Source organism: Talpa occidentalis, unplaced genomic scaffold (assembly GCF_014898055.3).
Source record: "Talpa occidentalis isolate TD23 unplaced genomic scaffold, MPIMG_talOcc4v2.1, whole genome shotgun sequence".
Classification (NCBI taxonomy): Eukaryota; Metazoa; Chordata; class Mammalia; order Eulipotyphla; family Talpidae; genus Talpa; species Talpa occidentalis.
The window spans coordinates 95,111,425-95,131,238 of record NW_026555331.1 but is presented as its reverse complement, the minus strand read 5'-3'; the positions used below and the strand labels follow the sequence as shown (position 1 = coordinate 95,131,238).

Below are 19,814 nucleotides of genomic sequence, written 5' to 3'. Positions count from 1 at the left end.
AAAAGGTTTATGACCCAGAGTAGTGCACTGGGAGCTGAGAGAGGTTCACTTTGAGGGATACAGCTATGAGCTCATGTTCCCAAGGGCTCAAAGGGGTTCATCACACCTAAAGAGAGTATCTGAGTTGAGCACCATATTATTGATAATAGTCTATTACTAAGTAGTATGGATTCACTAGTAGATTTTTTTCTAAATTAGTTAGAGTATAAACTACAGCCCTTGCATGTTATCTTTTAGCAAAGTAACTAAACTCATTATCCTCCTCTACTACACATTCCAGATTTTCCTCATTTTCAGCTAACTCTTTTGCTCTTTTGCTTGTTAGGTGATTTGCCTCATTTCACTGAGATCTTTGTCCCAGAGGGATCTGAGCCTCTGGTTATCATAATCATTTCAGACCAGGACTGTCTGGGGCTTGTTGATTATCATTAAAAGTGGTCATGGAAACAGTGGGGTACCTCAGTGAATCTCCTGAGAACAAAATATATTCATTCCCATTTTGCAGCATGCTTATAAAAGTCTCTACAAAAATATCTAATTATATTTATTATTTGAGGTCCTCCATTGATTGGGGGAAACAAACTGTGGAAAGAGAAAACTGCAGATAATGTAGGGACTACCTATTGTGTTTCATTAATCCTCTCCATGCATTTCTGTGGGTGGAGGTGCCCTGGCTACAATATCTTTATGCTGCTCATTTTGAAAACTGCACCCGCATTGTTTCTAACAGTTCATTGATACACCTGGCCAGCTATCATTTTATTATCACATTGTCCCATTGTTTTCACGAAGCCCATTTCTCTAACAGAGACTCTATCTTCAGCCAAGACCCACAGAAGACAGCCTACATTGAAGTGCTCAATAATGATGGTGCTTCTCTCAGTATTGATAAATGATCATCAAAATAGGTGTTTTGATAAATGGAATGTTCTCTAGACCCTTCCAAGAAACCTACTCAACTGGCAGATTTTCCAGTTGCTGTACTTCCTCCAGTAAATCATCCATTCTACAATGTCATCTCTGTGTCTCTTGACTATTTCTCCACGAGTGCTACTGCAGTTCTAACATGTTTACTTTGTTTAGGGAAGGTCATCGCTTTTTACATGTTCAAGAAGTCATCTCCTGGTATCCTTACCAGAGCTTTAAATCTTATACCAAAGAAAAATATCCCACATCAATAAACATATTATATTTATGTTTGCTTCCTTGAGTGCATCTCAGAATCTAGTTCCATATATTCTGTCCCTGCCCCTGTGGATATCTGTCAGCCAGCAACTAGTGCTCCTTCAGCAGAAAGTCAAAATCTGCAGGAATTAATAGTGAATTTTGTAAGAACACTGAAGGAGAGGGAAGTGTCAAGAAAAAACAAACAAAACAACTTTCTGGGTCAGAAACCAGGTGGGTATATGGATGTAAGGATTGAAGATCTCAAAGGATCAATAGTTGAATCAGCACCTCTGTAATACTGATGTTGGATATGTGGATATGAAACACCAATGAGAGTACTGCACCAGAAAAAAGAAATTTAGGAGTTATTAGATTATAGACTATGTTTAAAACCAAAAGAAAGAATGAACTCTAATATGAAGAGTGTATAAAATGTGATCATAAGATATCCTAGGTAAGAGACATGAGATATCTTTTCAAACTGGGAAGAGGACCTAATTTCTAAATGTTCAAGCCCTGGTAGAGTCATCTTTTTTTTGCTTCTTAATTCCTTTTATGTTCCTTAATATACCCCAAACTCCTGCCACTCCCCTTCGTGAACTCTAGAGCTATCATTCTGAGGCACTTGACTTCATACTGCTGTGGGGATTTCTCTGGCAACCTTTGTCATTGAACACAAGTGGATCCTAGAAAGCCATGTGTTCAAATCCAAATGTTTGCTTCCAATCAAAAGTGTTTTAGAAAGTCCCTTTTCTTTCCAAACTGTCTACATTGCAGTTTTATTTTTTCAGAGTACTTAGGTCTAGGAAAATTGTTAATACTCCAATTTTTCTTGTATTAACACTAGTCTCTCTTTTTTTTGAACAAGGATGAATCTCAGAATGTTTGAGATTATATCACATTGGGGAAAAAAAGGGGTCATCAATTACTTATATAAAATCATTAGAAATTTATAGGACAGCCTTCTGTACATTCTGTTCTTGACTCTTGGGATAGGTAATCCATTCAGAATTGGTGGTGTGTTTACTTTAAAGCTTTAATTAACTATTTAGAAGAGGCATGTTTCATAACACTGTAGAAGTGCACATGCTAGGATTTGGTGGGGATTTTTTTTTAACAGCTGCATGATAAATTTAGAGGCAAATGAAAAATGCCTGAGGTTACAGAAAAAAAAAAAATCAGAGAAGAAATGAATCACTTGACATAACATGACTAAGAAAAGAAGCAAACACTTTTGTATTAGTCAAATGTCAAAGTATGTAGCAAAATCAAAGAAACTTAAAAACAAGCAAAACCAAAACAACATTGCTACAGGCAGAAAAGAAGCATCAACTAAATAATAAAAGGTTTCTCCAAAACAGAGATTTCAGCTCTTTTCCATGGTTACCAGCAAGCTGGCATCATCTCAGATTTCAACAATTTACTTTACCAAAGGTGATAAATGTGCCAGAAAATTGTAGCATAAACAATGTGGGAAGAAAAAATGCAAAGGAGGAAGACCAAAGTTAGAATTGTTGAGGGGGGTGGGGTGGGTGGAGCCCAATAGGGGATCAGAATGCTATGCTTGAGCAATCTGTAGTTTCTGAAAACCAGAGACTGGGATTTTTCCTTTTGCTCTTTTCTTAGATGAAGTTTAATATGTAAGTATAAATATATTTCATAGTTAGAAATAGATACATATTATTAAATAGATCACAGCAAGTCTATGTTGTGAGCTTTCATTTACTGCAAACATTTGAAATTATAAATAACGTATTAAGTTATTTTTCCCGTTCAATATTTTTGGGGCATTTTGAAGGGAACTTTTTATTATTCAAAAAGGAAATGATGAATCTGCTTCTGTTCATTGCCAGATGGTAACATGAATTTGTAGTTGACTTAAGGATAGCTTTAAATGTGGGGAAGGGGAATCCTTTCTCTTTGTGATATTACCAATAATTTAACTGAATTTAAGTTAAATTATTACTATGAAATTATATGAGTTTGTTTCCAATGTCTACTCTGAAGTAACCACAAATAAACTGCACCGAAAATCATATGCTGACTTTATTATTTTTTTAAAGATTTATTTATGTATGCCTACAAGAGCTGGGGTATAGGCCAGAGATATGGGGAGTGAGACGATTCACCAGAGACAGAGTGGGGAACAGAACAGGCAAACTGACTGAAATACACTGCTGCGGGGAGCTGCGGGTGAGACAGGAGAGGTCTGCTGTGCCATGTGGGTTGCTCCCTGGCAGGCCGGGGATCGAACTGGTGCTTCAGAGGCTGCGGATTTCTTCATAGTGCATTGCTTAACCCTTGTGCCACCAGGGAGGCCCCCATAAGCTGACTTTAGGGGGCTATTCAGATATCCTTTCTTGAAACTGGTCTTTTTCTAGGCTCTCATGCTTTCCTCTTATATTTAATAAGTCATTTAAACTCATTCACTATTCATTCAGCCATTCATCCATCTATCATATACCTACTCATATATCTACTAGTTCAATGAATATTGCTCTCTTAATGCCCTGAGCAAAGCACTAATATTATATTGGTGAAATATAAATCTATGATCACTTATATTCAGATAATGGACTATTATTAAACACCAATAAGAAAGGAGCTGTTAAGCCATGAAAAGACATAAAGTAATTTGAAATGCATACAGCTCAGTGACAGAAATCAATCTGAAAAGGCTATGTGCTGTATCATTTCAACTACATGGCAATCTGGAAAAGGTCGATGGAGATAGTAAAAGATCAGTGTTTGCCAGAGTTGGGAGGAGAGAGAGATGAAGAGGTAGATACAGACCATGATACATTTGTCAAAAGTTAGAGAATGTACAACCCAAAGAGTGAACCTTGTTGTAACTCTGAACTTCAGTCAATAATTATGCATCAAAATTGGCTTATTAATTGTAGCAAATATACATGCTAATAAAGCAAGGTGTTATCAATAGGAGAAACCAGAGAGGAGTTGCAAGAAAACACCCTGTACTGCCCCTTAATTTTTCTGTAAATTTAAAACTAAAATATCTGTTAATTTTTTGAAAATGTATGACCTTTCCCTCCAGGATTTCATGATTTAGCTTGAGGAAGAAGTATCAAGATTGAATTAGAGTTTTCTAGATGGGGGCAAGAGTGTAGTGATGTGAGAGACAGGGGGATGTCATCTAGGAGAGATAGTCCAGGCAACCACAGGCATGTTTAGGGAATAGAATGGCCAGTGTGCCTTAAAGGAAGGAATGATGAGTACTACAGGACAGCACAGAACATGAATCTGAGATACCAGAGTGTGTTTGTGCTGTGAAGGAGCTGATAATCCTAAGAGAAAATCATTTATTCCTCACCTTTTTCACAAAGTCTTAGAGACAAGATGGAATTTTTAATTTAGAAGGAGGATTGTTGGCAACAGAGTTTAGGGTTCGGGAAGCAGAGACTGATGGCAGGGAGATTAATAGTCCAGGTTAAATGAAACTTTATTCTCAGGGCCTCCCCTGGTGGCGCAGCGGTTGTGCGCTGGGCTGCGAAGCTGCCCGCAGTCTCTGCAGCACCAGTTCGATCCCCGGCCGCTGGCGAGGGTCCCACATGGCGCGCAGACCTCTCCTGCCACCCGCTGCTCCCCTCAGCAGTGTACTTCGGTCCTTCTGCCTGTTCTGTTCCCCGCTTTGGCTCTGGTGAATTCTCTCACCCTCCGGTGCTTCTGACTGTACCCAGTACTTGTATAAATAAATAAATAAATCTTTAAAAAAAAAGAAACTTTATTCTCAGACATCAACAGTGGGAAGAGGGGTGGGGGAGAGAGTAGAGAGATGAGAAATGAGAGATATTTTGGAGTTAGAGTAGACAGCACACAATCAATAACTAGATTTGATGAGTAGGAAGAAGGTAAAGGTGAGTCTTCAATTTATGATGTCGAGACCCAGTTTGGTGCCATTATCCAAGTCAGGGATTTTGAGGAAGGGAGTGATTTTATGTGGGCTATAGAAAGTTAAGAGTTCACTTTTAGATATATTTAATTTTGTTGTGTTTTGTACCCAAGCTCTAAAGTGAGTGCATCAAAATGTTTTTACTTCTAGAAAAGCAGTAAAGGGTTCAGAGAAAAACATCTTACGCTTTCTGAGAAATCTTCAAAATTGCCTTTTGAATTTTTCATAAGTCCCTCTCAATTTGTTCCTGTCACAGAGTATAAGTTCAAACAGACCCTATGGCCCAGAAAACTAAAGTGTTAAACTTTATAGAGGAGAGAAAGTATTTTCCCATTCTGAGGGGGCAGATGTCTGAAGTTGCTGTTACAAAGTAGCAGCCCCATCTTATTATAAATAGAATGTAAAAAAGAGAGAGGGAGAGAGAGCATAAGCTTTCACCAGGGAGGAGGTCTTCAAGCTCACAGATTGTTGCTTTATTACCTTTTATTTTTATCTTTGTAGAGCTGGTGCAATGAAAGAAGACATCTATGTTCCAACATAAAAAATAAACACAATATCCCTGTGACAGGGACTGATTCAGTGTGGAAATACTGACTGTAGAGGCATTCTGGCTTACTTCAAAAGACTTTCAATAACTGCCAAAAGAGTTTATTTGGATAGTTTCAGTTTCATGTGTTTAATCAACTAAAAACTCAATTCAGAGTTGAGAGTGTGACACAGCATGTGTTCTAAAAAGGGTGTGCATGTGTTCATATTTGTGGGGGCATGAGTATGTTTGGGTGAGTGAGTGAGCATGAACAAAGGTGTGTGTGTGTGTGTGTGTGTGTGTTATAAAATTGCGTTGTTTTATATCATTCATTTCTTCGATAGGGCCCAAGGTCATAATCTTCATAGCTGTAATCATATCAAGCCTAAATTTCCATGATTTCTAGAACACTTTATCATGTTCTAGATCTTTCAATAGTATGTTGCAAAGGAATCTGTAGCTGCAGGTAATGCTAGACAGTAAAAAGTACAACTGACTTCATTCATCTTGATGTCACAAGCCTTTATGAAAGGGTTAGTATGATTTACAGTTGGTTTCAACATACTAGCATGTACTAGTCAATGTATATTTTGCCACTTAGTTGGCATTAAAAGCAAAATAATGTGTCCTTAAAGGAAGTTATCACTTATATTTTTCTGTTGCAAGAGGCAAATCTCTCACCGTCCGTTTTACAGATAAAGTGTTAGCACATTGTGATGACTACCACCTACTATGCAGTTGAATTTTTGAGTTTGGGTATGGAACAGACAACACCCAATTCAGTGTTTTCCCAGATTTTCTAATAAGAGTTATTAGGAGTGTATGATAATAGATACATAAGTTCTTCCCTACTAAAGAGCAATGTTCAGAAAAGAGGGGTACTCAAAAGCACTTTGTGAGCTTACTAAGATTCAGTAAGTTTTCGTGAAACAAAAGGTAGTCCAATCCCATATATTTTAACAGGTCAAGATTGAAGCAAGAAAAAAAATAATTATTAACCCAGTGATGATGGATGGCCCATTTAGATTAGCTCCTATGTCTCTTTCTCCTAAACCACTGTTTTTATCTCCCAGCCTCTAAGGCACACAATGCATATAGAAATTCTGATTTGTTTTTCTCAACATAAGTGTGCTAAAATGTCTCTTGTATGACCCAGTGAATTTGGTCCCAATTCAATATACATATTAGCCTGAATTTGGTCCCAATTCAATATACATATTAGCCTGAAGCTTAGTGGTTTTATAGAGCGCTGTCAATGATGCCAATTTAGTGATATTTGTCCCTTTAGTATCATGTGTGAACACTTTGTGAGATGAGGTGATTTTGCATCATAGGTAATATGAATGTTGTTTCTGAATAACATTGTTCCTCTAAATTTTTATTTCATTGATGTTTGGGAAGGGCTTTAACATTTCTTTGGACATAGGTCTCCTATAGAACTAGTTTACTTGGTTTCAGTTGTTCCTTCTAATCATGTTTGATTCAAAATATTTGTGACTTGATTTTGGGGGTGGGTACTCTCTGTTCATTGCTTTTACATTTTCCATAAACAGCTGATAGTTTATGGACGTTTGGGGAGATATGTAGAGTTTACTATGTTTCTTACTGTTATCCATGCTTTCTATTAAAATTCTTACTTAATGCAAATGATGTAAACCAATGTTAACTCAATAAAAAACATTATTTAATTCTATTTTAAAATAGCTCAGAATTTTGTCTGTGGTTTTGGGACCATTAAACTTAAGTGCTTCCTGTGAGCTAAATATGTGTTATCATATATATGATTTTTTACCATGTGTAAAATCTTTAGTACTGTATATAAAAACAAAAACTGGTGCTTTGCCAATTCTACCTCTAACCATGATTCCCACTAGTTCACTTACAAATGTTTCCTGCTGATCAAAAGGGGGACCAGGTGACAGAGTGTGGGAGACTCAGCACCACCCTCCACACTGGAGATGCGTAACTCTCAGTGTGGGGTGTTGGAGACAATGCCTCTGCAGCAGCATTTCCATAGATGAGGAACAACTTTTTTATTTTTTATTTATTTTTTAAAGATCTATTTATTTATGCATACAAGAGCTGGGGTATAGGCCAGAGATGTGGGGGGTGAGAGGATTCACCAGAGACAGAGTGGGGAACAGAACAAGCAGATTGACCAAAGTATACTGCTGAGGGGAGCAGCGGGAGAGACAGGAGAGGTCTGCTGCACCATGTGGGTTGCTCCCTGGCCAGGGATTGAACTCGTGCTGCAGAGGCTGCGGACAGCTTCATAGGTTGGATCTTAACCCCTTGTGCCACCAGGGAGGTCCCTAGAACAACTTTTTAAAACCAGTGTCATTGATATTAATTGTTCTTAGCAGAAAGATAAGGCATGGCTCCTGTACCTAAAGAACTTAAAATGAAGGTGGAAAAATAAAGACTGCCATAGAAACAAGAGATGACAGGCTAGGCTGAGTACATAAAATGATTATTTTAAGTCATGGGTGTGATGCTATGCTTCTCGATCTTGATTCTGCGCACATGTGTGATACCTTGTTATGTCCATTGTTTGAAAATATACTATGGGCATTTTTTCGGTGTTAAAAGTAACTGTCATATTATATTGGCATCAGCCCTTTAAATGATAGACATATTTTCCTAAAGGAAACAACTCAGTAAATAGACATGTAGCTAATTATTTTCTCTTTGCAATTCCTCTGAAACCATGAACAAGGGATTACCAAGAGTTACTTCCTCTTAGTAGAAAAAAAAAGGTAAGTCCTGTGTTTCCTTCATTGAAATTTTGTGAAGTCTTATAGCTTCTCATATTTTTCACTTTTTTATTCTCAGTTCTTAATCGTCATCAAGAGCAAGTGCTTTGACAGGTTTGATCTCACTTGGGACACTTGAAGACATGGGCTCTTCTGCACAGTCACTGAACTACCTAGTATTAGCAGTTTAGGGTGACTGGGCTCACAGTTATCCCCCATCCTCCAGATGCCGTTTCTTTGAGCAGCTCAGAATGTTTGTGTCTAAACATGCTTGCACTGGCAACTAAAACAACTGACTTGCTAAGATAGGTGAGAAGATAAGGATAGATATAGATGAATATTAAATTTTATCAACATTTTCCTATTATTAAAAGTTAGCAAATGATAATAGTGTACCATTCATTTTCCTCTGCTCCTTATCTTCAACATCATCTCAAATACTTGGGGAATGATTTAACAAATCTTATCATGTGGCTGAGTTTACTTTATTTCTATTAGGGACATTTGACCCTCCCAAATAGCCTATGATACAGGTTAAAATATATTCAGATTTCCCAGGGGGGATGTAAGGCTCTGAGAGGACAAATATAGTTTTCCCAAGTGAATTTGACTCAGGTATAATACCTGGTATTTATTTGAAGACTTCCGATAGTATTCCAGAGTCAAACCTCTTAACCAGCTGATATACTTTCTTCCAAAGAAGAGTTATGGGACCAAGGCAATTGGAAGCAGCAACCCATAGAAGCACCATGGCTTGGCTTAGAGACACATAGTGCACGCTCAACCTTTGGTAGCTCCCTGTCATCTTTCTTCGCTGTAGGTATACAACTTTCTTTAAATTATTGTTTGGTGGACCAACCTGGAAAATTTGTAAATGAAGACATGTTTGAATAATTTGTAGAGAATGGACCACTGAACTATTCAGGGAGGAAAGGAAACTGGTATCTATTGAATATCAGTCATAAGTATATTACTTATGAAATATACCCACTGCTCTGTGGCACTGACCCATTTTACAGATGAAGCATTTGATAGTTTAGATTTACCCAGTTGCATTGCTTCAGTGACTCAAAATACAAATATGCTCTCTGCATCGTGGGGAGTCAGACATGAATGTAACTACAATAGAGAGGAATAAATGTGATGAAAGGAATTGAGTTGTAAAATATATGTGACACTTTTGAGTCACTCATCCAAAAGCTTTAAGTAAATAGTAAAGATATTTTCATGAGATTCTACTAAATTCTAGATTCTCCTTTGGAGAAGAGACCAATTAATTCTTGGTTGAAATTCCAGTTATACTAGGTATTCAAAAGTTATTTTTAAATTAAAAGACTTAGTCAAACAATATAAAGACACCATAAAAATGATGTTTTCTGGGGCCCTGGATAGCTTCCTTCATAAAAACCTCTGTGGATAGTGCTGAACACATGACCATTGGCAGATTAACTGGGTAAAACTTGAAATGACAATTTTCTGTTGTCAGAAGCAGTGACAACGTTATGGCATTTTTATCCCATCAGGCTATTCCAGATACAAGTTCTACCTTTTGACAGGATGCCAGGAAGTTAACCATTAAAGTAATGTATCTGGCACCACAATATCTGGCTTTTTAAATACTCTTTTTAATAAAATATAACAACATTGCGCTTGAGTTTTCAATTGCTTTTCTTTTTGATTGTCTCCAAACAGACACATATTTGATTCACAGGATGCACTTAAGTTTAATGTTCCCAAAACCACAGACAAAATTCTGTGCTATTTTAATAGAAAGCATAGACGATAGTAAGAAACACAGTAAAACCTATGAACTTCCCAAAACATCCATAAACTGTCAGCTGTTTTGGGAAAATGTAAAAGCAACGGACAAAGTGAATCCATCCCCCAAGTCAGGTCCCAAGTATTTTAAATCAAATATGGTTAGAAGGAACAATTAAAACTAAGGAAACTAGTTCTATAGGAGACCTGTCTCCAAAAAAAAAGAAAATGTTAAAGTCCTTCCCAATTATCAATGAAATAAAAATTGATGGAGATAAGTAATGCCATCCTGAAGTAACTATCAGTGCTGAACAGAGAGTGGTATAAATAGACTCAGGAAGATTTCTAATATTATGAAACTATACGTACAGGGAAGAAAGTGAGTAAAAGAAGGTAATTTTAATTAATTGATATTAAATTTGTTTTATAAAGAAATATTCTATTGTATTTGTCTTGTACTATACAGACATGGTACAATACTCCCTTACTTTCAAAGCAAGAAAACAAGCCCATTCTTTCCATTGGCATTACAATTCACTATTTTTTCCTCCAACGTATCACCTCTTTTACTATATCCAGATCGAGGGTATTGAAAATGTAAACCAGTCCTCCTGTCTTAGAAACATGCATAAGAAGTCTTTCTTTGAAAAAAATAATAAAATAAGTAAACTTTTTTCATATTGGGGTCTAGGGCACCGTAAGAAAGGTATTCCAATTGATGGCAGAAAGTCATTATGAGGAAACAAACTGTATATAAGCATGGGGACACAGCCTTTGTAGCTCTGAAATAACTTACACAAAGAACTCATATATAAATTTGGCTCACCTCAGCAATGCTTTTTCTTTAAATTACACAGAAATCTGAAATGCATTGGGTATATGTAAGGGCGAACTGTGGCCCTGAGTAAAATTGTGTATTTAAAAGGGGAAATGTGGAAGTAATTATTACCTTGATGTATTTACCAGAATGCACAGAATGTATTCAGCATGTCTCGCCTGGGCATTGAGGGTTTCACAGAACACCTATGGCTAAAAATCCAGCATTTGGGATCATGTGATCCAGGAGTTAATGATAAACCAACGTTACCCAGACACTGTTGCCTTAGAAAGCATCAAGAAGCGGAGCTGTTGAGATGCACTGAAATAGTTACTTCGAATGAATGAGTCACACTACTGCAGGCTTCAACTAATGAACAAATCAGTGTTGCAGGCAGGCACTTTAGAGAAATAAACAGGAACTTTTGTTTCCTTCCATTTAGAGGCTAAGAAGGCAAGACAAAGGAAGGAGTGCTAAGTAACAGTAAAAAAAATGTGGTTGGATTTCATGATTACTGTTGGGTCTTTAAATTGTGCTCATGACTAAGCCAACATTCATATTTCCTGCTAACCAGACTTAAAAGGAAGTTCTGGTCAGTATTAAGAAGTGTCCATATGCCAAAGAGTGAAAGAGTGTGTAAGGAGAGGGTTCCAGTGGACGGGCTACAGTGGATCTGTTCTACAAAGTAACCTAAAGTGGGAGAATGTGCAATGGGAAACACCAAAGCCAAACATCTTGAGGAAATGCCCAAAGGAAGAAACTGATGAAACATAGGAAAATCTCTAATTCAGAGGTGCAGAGATCGAGCTCCAAGTTGGTCCTAGGAAAGGAGCTATAATGATGTGGGCAGGTCGTAAACAATTTGGAGTTGTTAATGTCACCGTATGCCAATGCATAAATTTAGGGTCTATATTACAGGTCCACAACTATATAACCCATGAATATTCAGAGCGAGCAACATTGTACAGGTTCAGATCTAAATTTTTCATTTGCCTTGGCTTCTAAATATAATTGACATGAGCACCTCATAGCAAGGTTCTAGGACACATGTACACTACCCTCTATTCTATGATCAAAACTCAGAAATTCTCTAAGTGAATTTAAAAGAAATTGATATAAAATGCTGAGCTTATGAAGTAGGATGATTTGGGGCTTACACTTGATATAGAATCTTGAAAGGCCAAATCTACTAGAGGGAAGCAGCTTGAGTCTAATAAAGGGCATAAAAGTTTTTTTGCTGAGGACAAACATTAGCAAGGCCATTCCCCGTAAAAGAGATAGAGCACATGTAAACAAAATTACTATATTCAAGGAACTGGAGTAATTTTCTAGGGAGGGACCATAGACTATTTTGGATCAGAGTAGCAGCATAGAAATATCCAGGTTGAGGCTAAGTCATTAAGGAGCTTACTAGTTCATGGCACGTAATTTGAACTTTATTTTTCATGTAATAATGACAAATTGAAGCTACTAATGTGAAGGTCAAGGGGAGTTACATATTTAAACATATTCTTCAGAAATCTCTAACAACAGCATGAAATATAATTAAAAAGTGGGCAATACTGGATGTGGGGGATAACGGTTAGAAAAAGTTTCAGTTCAGAGAAGAAAAAAAGTTTATAGACTAAGCAGGAACAGTAGAACAGAGGAATCAATGGATTTAAGAATATTCTGGCAATGTGTGGCAATACTTACAGAAATGGAACATAAGGGGAAGGAATACTTTGTTTTGCTTTGTCTAGTGGTCAAGGAGGAAAAACAGATTTGTCCAGGAGAGGGGAAAATGTGAGATGTGTCTGTGGGGTATCTGGGCGGATGTGCCTGGGGCTAGCATTGTTGTATTCAGAATTAAATTACATTATTCACTTCACTTTTTGCTGCAAGTAACACAAGCCCAATTCAAACTATCTTAAACTAAATCAAGGGATTTATTGAAATTTTCAGCAGAAAATAACTGGATTCAGAGAGCTAAACATCATCTCTTCTTGCTTCTGTTTGGCTTCAATTTCAGAGGCCCTTTCCATGTGGCAGCAAAAAATTATAGACGGCCATCATACTTCTTGCTTTTGATTCTTAAGGAAGAGGGTCTCCTTAGTGTCTCAGTCAGAATTTCTAAACTCTAATGATTCTGCTTGGTCCATCATACTACCAGAGCATAGCATATTCAGCCTGTCCCATTCTGGGTCACAATCCCACACTGTGTAGGACTAGAACCTGTAAGTTTCCTTGACTAACCACCCCAGAGAGCAATATGGGATGGATGAGGATGACTCTCTACTGGAAGGGGGGTCTAAGTGGTAATTTTGTTCTCACTGAAACTCATTATAATCATAAAAAAGGCGATGAGATACTCTACCTTTCATGATCTGAACTACTTGCTACCAAATAGTGCATAAACAGAAATGATACAACTTGAATTGAAATGCCCACTAGCTAATTGGAGGTTTCTCTTAGAGATGTGGTTATATTGGCAGACACTGGAGAAAAATGAGGAAGATGATGTTAAAATGTCAGAGCAAGAAGAATCTCTGCAAGTCAGCTTAAGGACAGGGCCTCTTGGCTGTCTTAGCTCAGTCAACACATATTTCAAACACCAAAATACAAAGACTTAAACTTGAATGCTTTAAGCAGCAGTTGAGGAAGAAGGGGGGAGAAGCAGGGGAGTGGAGAAAATCACATCCCCTTCTCTGGAATCAAAAGGAATGGAAGGCCTCCCCGGTGGCGCAGTGGTTGAGCGCCATGCTGCAAAGCTGTCCACAGCCTCTGCAGAGCCGGTTCGATTCACCACCAGCCAGGGAGATTCCCAAATGCAGCAGACCTCTCCTGCCTCGCCTGCTGCTCCCCTCAGCAGTGTCTTCTCTCTGTCTGCCTGTTCTGCTCCCCATTCTGTCTCTGGTGAATTCTCTCACACTCCTGCGCTTCTGACCTGTACCCCAGTTCTTGTATAAATAAATAAATCTTTAAAAAAAAAAGGATGGAACTGCTTTTGTTTAAGCCAGCTGCTGCCTCAATTCACCCCAAGTAGGTGTTTAGTCAGACTGGATTCTCCAAATAACTGAATTCCATCCCTCTCCCTGCTGAAGCAGAGTAGCTTTTGCAAGTGATTGAAATTGCCTGGAAACCTTGAGTAGGAAAGGTAAAGGGGATAGACAGAGATCCAGCCTGCCCTGGCTCCCTGGGGAGCTTGCCAGGTCAGCCCTCCTCTGGGACAGGCTAATTCCAATGACTTCCCTGCCATCTTGGGTGCCTGGCCAGCTTCTGCCTTGCTTGGTGCCCTCAGGTCTTGGCAGCTGCTCTGGTTTACAGGGAGAGACACAGAAGGATAGTAGCTGTGAGCCTTAGCTGTGCGGCTGAGTGTAGGAGTTGGCTTCAAGGGCCTTGTGAGAATCAGGCTGGGCCACTGTCTGATTTATGCCTTTAAAATGTTCAGACACAGAGTGTGCAGGCCTCAGGTTCTGTAAATGTTAGAAAACCTGTCACTGGCATTTACTGATTCAAAGATTTTCAAAGCATTTAATGAATAACATATTTTAAATACATCTAATTTTGATCCTGGTGCAGAGAAATATTTGTTTCCTAACTGTTACTTTTGCAGATATACCTTGTAAGTAGGTTTGCTGTTTCTATTCATATAGCATAATCAACTTACAAGGCACATATTCTATTTGGTTTTACTCAATGAATATTTTAAAATGATATATTTACATTTGCTTATGTATTTTTTTACATTTTTGTGATGTATATTTTTGTGATATTTTCAGGTGTGTTGGTGAAATTGGTGACATTTCCCCTGTAGGAAAAAGTAGGTTGACATCTGAGGGACTATGAATAGGAACATATTAGCTTTTGTTAGGGTTGCCTCTGGACACCTTTCATAGTCCCCCGTTACAGCGCTTTTGTAAGTGATCACTTGCCAGTGCTGCCCAATGGCCGATTTCTGGCTCAACTATGGAAAAGCCAGAAACTTCACCACCTCAAAAAGTTGATTTCCTGACACATTCCCTTCTGTTACACGATTCTGGAACATCTTCAGAGGCTTTTGCTCTGGTTTTTATCAAGGCTTGAAAATGTGAAGGGACAATAAATATGCAATCAGCTTCAATTTACAGTGTTATTTTAACTCTAAAAACTGTCCCCAGATACAGTAAATACATTCCATACTAGGATAATGGATAATGGAATAATTATACAAATAAAATATGAAAGAATAGGTTGCTTTAAGAGAATGTATTTTGACTGGTGTTAGTTTCCAATATGGCAGATTGTGTTAAAATTTTCAAAGTTATTTGAAGTCTGTAGATATTTTTGGGTTTTGTAACCTCAAAAACAGATGTCTGAAAAGTCTTATTGTGCTTTTCTACAAATGGTGTATAGAAAGAGTGTTTGCAGAGCACAGATTACCTCAGCCCTATCCTGTGAGTCTCTGTCTTCAGTTGTATTCTTTATGGTCTGTGGTACATAAACTTTTTATAGACAGTGGGAGGAGACAGTAGCTGAAGTAAAATTAAGTGTCTTACCATGAGAAAGCTTTTATTACAGCTTTCTCTGTGGCTGAGCAGAACCCCCCAAAAATGTTCCTAAGGCATTTTTGAACAAAAGTGATTAATTTTGATAACCATTGCATAAAAATATCTTCGAGTAACTATCCCAGACATCTAAGTGTGGTCAAAATTGCATAGCCACTGTATTCAGATCAAATTGTAACTTTATTGTGTGTTCTTGAGGGAATTAATTAGTGTCTCATCTTTAGATCAGGATGGTAACCTAGCCCACAGGAATATTCTGAGGAAGACGTAAATAAAATGTGGCACAGAACCTGGCATTAACAGGTGATTAAAACTATTTAGTCATACATTTGTATAACCGTGATTTCTCACTTTGATAGTTCAGCACTAGTAAATAATACCATTCCATTAATGCTCCCTGACATCTAACATATGCACAGTTAAAAAGTAGCAGTTTATCTGAAACTTTATGGAGATGAAAAATATAATGACTGTATTTGAATATTATGCCACATAGTTGATTACAATTTAGCTAATATAAATCCTGGGAGAAATTAGTATATATAGTATTTCATGTGACCATTTCATTAAAATTTTTGACCTGGGGTACAGGCCAGAGGTATGGGAGGGTGAGAGAATCCACCAGAGACAGAGCAGGGAGCAGAGCAGCAGAAGGACCGAAGTGCACTGCTGAGGGGAGCGGCAGGTGGCAGGAGAGGTCTGCGTGCCATGTGGGACCCTCCTCTGGTGGCCAGGGAGCAGCCGGGGATCGAACCGGCACTGCAGAGGCTGCGGGCAGCTTCGCAACCCAGTGCTCAACCGTTGTGCCACCAGGGAGGCCCCTGAAGCCCTTAATATTTTAATAGAAAAAATTTCATAAATTCCTGACAGTTTTAATTTCAGAATTTAAATACTTTCTCCCTCATTTACTTTATTATACATTATTAATCTTTCACTTCTGACCACTAAATTTTCTTCCTGGACTCTCATTTAATAAATCCAATCTATCAAGTTCCAAAACGAGCTTCCAGTTTATTACCTTTTCTTGTCTTGTACCCCTAAATAGTTATTCCTTTTGTTTTTTCTATTATGGTGCCACTTTTTCCTGTGTTTGAGGTCTCCTTTCTCTTTAACTTCTTTTCCAAATTGCTACTCCTATTAAAATACTAATTTAAAACCATGAACTTTAGGGCCTCCCTGGTGGCACAGGTAGTTGAGCGCAGCACTGTGAAGCTGACCACAGCCTATGCAGTGCTGGTTCGATCCCCACCCTCCATGGAGCAACCCACATGGCGCAGCAGACCTCTCCTGTCTCACCTGCAGCTCCCCTCAGCAGTGTATTTCAGTCAGTCTGCCTGTTCTGTTCCCCTCTCTGTCTCTGGTGAATTCTCTCACCCTCCTCCACATCTGGCCTGCACCCAGTTCTTGTATAAATAAATAAATCTTAAAAAATGAACTTTATATATCATATATGATATACACAACATATGTATTTATATATGTAAAATCTCTAATATGTGGAAATATGACAGCCCTGTGTGTATTGTGTATATATCTGTAAGTATTAGCATTATATGCATATATATTGTTCCTGTTATGACTCTTGATATTTGAACATAGTTCCTATGACAACAGATCATCATTGTCCAGGGAATAGTTTGGAAGACAGATTCCTGGAGAAATTGTCTAGGACAATAGGGAAAAACCCTGAAGATGTTACAAGTGGGAAGGAAATAGGTTAGTCAGAGGGTCCCTACTGTGGTCAAACAACATCCAGGTTCTGACCTCCTGTTCTCTTTTTACCATACACCTTCAATGTAAAGCAACTACCAAGACTCGATAAGCAATTTAGAAAAGTCCTCAATAGAAATGAAAGCAGCTAAAAAAAAAAAAAAGAAAAGAAAAGAAATAAAACTTGGATGAGACAGAAGTAATGTAGGAAAGAAAGTTAAAAAAAAAAAAACCCAAAGTTTCTGCCCTTGGAGGGGCGTATTTTATAATCAAGTTTCTTTAACCTCTCTCATGAGATACCCCTTATGGCGGAGAAGGATGGGCTGGGGTGGTTATAATCATGTCCGGACTTAACCTCATTCCTCATCTACCTCACAGAATCTGACAGATAACCCACTCTCACTTTTTTCCTAGGAGATAAACACACTCACATATATACCTAGCATATTTGTAAAATGTCGCATTTGTCAGGGCCCTTTAACTATAATATTGATTTTACTTGTGAAAAGTAAAAGTTTTACCCGGCTTGAGATTATGTGTGAACCCTCAGTTCCAGGCTTCCTGACATTCACATTATCACATGTTCTAGTTTACTGACCAAGTTCTCAGATAATCACAGTGATGTGTTTCGTTTTGTTGCTGTCTGTAAATTAAACTAGGATTTAACAAGCTGCTTTCCCATCTCAAGAGAACTCTGTGAGGAAAGTTAATAAACTTTCAGAATCCTTTCTAATAAAGTAGTATGAACTACAAAGCAATAGAGCTAGTGTTTGCAAAGATCCATGGGAATATTACTTTAAGTCAGCTGTAAATATTGTAGAAAAAATAGGCCATCAAGTTATTCTGTTGATGTTAAATAATTATATAGAAAACCAGTTCTATGTCCTTTAAAATGTCCTCGTCAGTTTTAAAACCTCTTAAGGTTGATGTACAAATAGGATTTCTTCTCTGAATACTCAGAGTTCTTGTAAAAGCAGTCATTTCAACACCTTTAGTACCCATCCAGAACTCCCTTCTCCTGACAATTGCTATACCTAGTTAAAGCATCAAAATAGCCAACTGCAGGGAAGCATCTGATCATTGGTGCCACTATAGCCAGATTAAACTTTAAAAATAGATAAAATTATCTTTCTTTGCATAGTGTTTTGTAGCTAGAGAACTCATCCTGAAATAGGAAAAATTTGAATATTCCAGGGACTCTTATGAGTTGTCTGACTGGTAGCAGAGAGCTTTTTTTAGTATAGCATTCACTTGATTACACCCTCACCTACTGCTGGGAAATTTGTCCCAATTTCATGAAGCAAAGGAGACTAACGGGAGAGGAAAGCAACTATCATTAGAAAGTTTCATCCACAGCTGGATTGGAGGGAACAGGTGTGAGGTTCTCAAAAAAAATAATAAAATAAAATAAAATGTCCTGGTCTACACGTTTGCAATTCCTCATATGAAGTTAGGTCTAAAAGAAAAATGTAGATTTAGGTATAGAATTAATATATGATGTATGATACAAAAATATGAATGAAGAAATGGCAACCTTGATGTATGTGAGAATTTTTTTAATTTGAAAATTATTTTCCTTTACACAAAATATATTGATAGTTTCTATTTTAAGTTTCTATTTTAAGTATAATTGAATGGATCACTTTATGTTAATCACAAAATAGAATTTTGGAAAAAAATGCCTAATTAGATAATCATCATTTAAAAATAACAGTAAATTCTTATAAGTGTATGCATTCAGAAAAGGAAATTATTCATCAAAGCAGTATATTTTTTTTTGTCTCTCAAATTAATGAAATAGTTTGAGAAGAAGCATGTTATGTGGGAAAATGAGTTTTACTTTGCAACCAACCCTATAGCTCACAATAAGGTCCTGAAACAAAACATATAATTTCTCTTTCACTTTGGCATGTCATAAGCAAAAAATAAATTTCCTACAGTTCTTATTAATAGCTTACTATTTTTTCTCATATAAAACCTATCACATGATTTTTTTTTCTCATAGAAAACTTACTGTATGTGGTGTGGGGACGAGAGGAAGCACAACACCTGTCATTTGTCACAGAAGCAGTTACTCAGAACTTCTGCTGCTGCCTCTGAAAGGTAAAGCAAGGGATGACTTTGCTCAACAAAACTTTCTGTGATGACAGAAAAGCTGTGTAATCTGTTCTGTCCATCACAGTAGCCACTAGTTACAGGTGGCTGTTAAATCCTTGAAGTGTGGCTGGTGTGACTAAAGAATGTTTTTTCTCATCTCATATAATTTTCATGCACTTAAATGTTAATAGCCACATACCACTAGTGACTGCTGTGAATAGGGCAGGACCCCACAATCCCTAGAGTCTCCTAATTTAATTCTTCGTTGATTTTGTCTAAAATCATTCAATTCTAACCATGGAACCATAAGAGTTGGACATACCTCTCTTCAGAAATTCCATTAAAGTTATATTATAGAATAGACAGTGACCTTTTCTGGAAAACATATGAATTTGTGCTTTGTATCAGATATTAGGTGATGAAATTAGTTAATAATTAATAATGAGGAAACAATGCAAACAATTTGTTCTGAAGCTTCTGATAACAAAGGATGAATTTCTGTGATGGGGAAAAGTAGAGTCACAATTACGATGATGCTGGCCATGCCACA

At 37.5% G+C, this 19,814-nt stretch overlaps 1 long non-coding RNA gene across 1 annotated transcript in view; it reads left to right on the top strand.

The window, feature by feature from the left end:
• Window positions 1-19,324, top strand: part of LOC119242977 (uncharacterized) — a 154,347-nt gene extending 135,023 nt beyond the window's left edge. The window contains exon 5 of the long non-coding RNA XR_005124590.2: window positions 19,173-19,324. This is a non-coding gene — a long non-coding RNA (uncharacterized LOC119242977). The remainder of the gene's footprint in view (window positions 1-19,172) is intronic.
• The last annotated feature ends 490 nt before the right edge of the window (window positions 19,325-19,814 follow it).